The sequence below is a fragment of the Galeopterus variegatus genome, unplaced genomic scaffold, assembly GCF_000696425.1.
Source record: "Galeopterus variegatus unplaced genomic scaffold, G_variegatus-3.0.2 Scaffold47, whole genome shotgun sequence".
Lineage (NCBI taxonomy): Eukaryota > Metazoa > Chordata > Mammalia > Dermoptera > Cynocephalidae > Galeopterus > Galeopterus variegatus.
The window spans coordinates 1,398,689-1,401,178 of NW_007726158.1; the positions used below are offsets into that span (position 1 = coordinate 1,398,689).

The window sequence follows — 2,490 nt, forward strand, 5'->3', positions numbered from 1 at the left end:
CCCACCCCCCTACTCCCCCCTCCCCCTGCCCAGTTTTCCTCCTGAGCTGCATTTTCATAAAAGCAGCAGGAAAGGACCAAGAATAGTCTATGGTGCAGGTACCAGGAGCGCTTGTTAGAAATGCAGAATCTCCGGCCCCATTCCAGGCCTACAGAATCAGAATCTGCATTTTAAAACCCAGGTGGTTTGTGTATATATTAGAATTCGAGAAGCTCTGCTCTGGGGGAGTATTTTTTTTTTTTTAAATGCAGGTGGGGCACTTTGAAGTCTAGTGCTGAAACAGGAGACTTTCTGGAGGTATTAGGCATTTTCACAGATTTTCTCAATATCCTCCAGGGCCTTAACAGCTTTTTATTTGGAATTACCCAGGCGATGAGCTGGTGTTGCCTCTCCTGGGGTTATGGAGGGCTACAGAAGAGGCCAGAATGCCACTTCCAGTTATTGTTGCTAAGGGAGCTCTTGCATAGAAACTTCCACCTCAGCCTTCCCGGAAAGCTGGTCTCATACAGGTTACAATGTGAGATATCAGCAGAAATCAAGCTTTTAAAAAAGTATCAAATTTGTCTGTAATGGAAAAAAAGAAGAAAAGGCACTGGGATAAGTATTCAAAAACAGAACCACTTATGCCTAATAATATCTTAACAGTTCTCAAAGCACATTTAACAGGCTCTCCTCCAACATTTGCAGAGCCTGGGGCAAGAGTACAAATGGAGGCCCACATATCACTGTTCAATCAAATACATTTTAAAATAAATTTTATTTTATATATTTATATATACCTTAATTATATATTTTAATATATCCTGTCCTCCTAACTTGACAAATGTACCCTCTAACAACAAAATTTAAAAATATATAAAACTATGGTTTTTATATGACTGAAGATCAGAAAATATCAAAGATGACTAAATTGAGTTATTGTCCATATCTGAGTATTGTTGGGACAGTGATACGTGAGTCATAGATATATACATAATCTATAAGTCAGTCCATAAAATATATTTTTTCTTGCCTTCATGTCAGCAAAATTGCTATGTTGTTGTAATTGAGGTTTTCACATAATTCGAGCTCTGTTGAGAGCAGTGATCTAAAATAAATGTGTTCTAAGTAAAAGGTAATCGTGTTCAAAATTTGAGTATATTTGCCTCATGAATGAGAAGAAACAGAAAAGTAAGAACATTGATGTTTGGTACTACTGTACATGATACTTCATTATGTAAGAATCTACAGCACTCGTGCCACGGGGAGAAAGGGTTTGACAAGTTAATTAATTTGTCTTTTCTTTTACCTAAGCACTGCCATTGCCCAAATCCTTCCTGCACTCTGAAGCAGTGTGTCTCCCGGATGCCAGCCATGGCACAGCCCACGAACTGACATAGCATTCAGATGCTGTCACCTTTTCTCTTGAAGACATAGACCAAGAGATGTGGAGTATTTCCTGGGCCTGAACAGCGTTAAGAGAATAGATGTTTAGGGCTACCTTGAGCCCTGCCAGCACTGAGCTCTGGATCACAAGTGACTGAGGCTCTCAGGTGTTCTTTAACACATGTGTTTATGGGAGGGAGGGTTGTAATATGTGGAGCCCTCAAAAGTGAGGGCCTGGACCAGGGGCCGCAAGGAAACTTTCTATGGGGATGGAAATGTTGCATATCTTGATCTGTTTGATGGTTCCATCAGTGTATATGTTTGTCAAAATTCATCAAGCTGTTCACTTAAGATTTGTGCATTTGTGCATGTGAATTATACTTCAATAAAGGGCTGTTAGCATAAAGGATAAAGGCTACCAGAGCATACTTTTCTGTATATAAATTAAAGGGGTAACCACATGTGAATCCATCATTTTAACAGGACTATTTCATATATTCTTTTCTCATATGCCCGTGTGCATATGCACAAACACACACATGCTTTCTCTCTTCTTTCTTTTTTTAAAAACTGGCTGCATTCTCACCATACATATGATTTTTGTGTCCTTGACATTATATGTTAAATCTTTTTCTATGAATGTGGTCTTCATAATTATATTATTGCTTCCATTTCTTTACTCTTATAAATAATATTACAGCCTACATTGCTATATATGATGGTTTTATTTTATTATATTCTTATAATACATTTTAAGTATAGGATGAATGGGTAAAAAAATATGAAGATTTTAATTACTGTCTGTACTGTGGGGCTTTGGAGTTCAGAACAAGCTGGGTTCAAGTTTTGGTTCTGCTTGACCTTGGACAAGCTGCTTCAAATCTAGTTCAGTATTGTCCTTAGAGTTGTTTGAAAATTAAATGAGATAAATGTATATTATGTTTGGTATAGACTCCACCACATAAGTGCTCAGTACTCACTGGGTAGAATATTCTGGGCCGGCCCGGTTGCACACTGCGATAGTGCGCCGCTTGGGAAGCGCGGCGGCGCTCCCGCCGAGGGTTCGGATCCCACATACAGACCGGTTCCCACTCACTGGCTGAGCGAGGCGCGGGAGCAACACCG

General features: G+C 39.5%; 1 protein-coding gene and 1 long non-coding RNA gene across 2 annotated transcripts in view; both read left to right on the forward strand.

The window, feature by feature from the left end:
* The window catches only part of LOC103590293, a 6,277-nt gene extending 4,503 nt beyond the window's left edge, over window positions 1-1,774 (forward strand). Inside the window, exon 2 of the long non-coding RNA XR_550456.1 lies at window positions 1,294-1,774. This is a non-coding gene — a long non-coding RNA (uncharacterized LOC103590293). The remainder of the gene's footprint in view (window positions 1-1,293) is intronic.
* Window positions 1-2,490, forward strand: part of LOC103590301 (probable guanine nucleotide exchange factor MCF2L2) — an 83,980-nt gene that overhangs the window by 24,565 nt on the left and 56,925 nt on the right. The gene's annotated exons all lie outside the window — the stretch shown is intronic.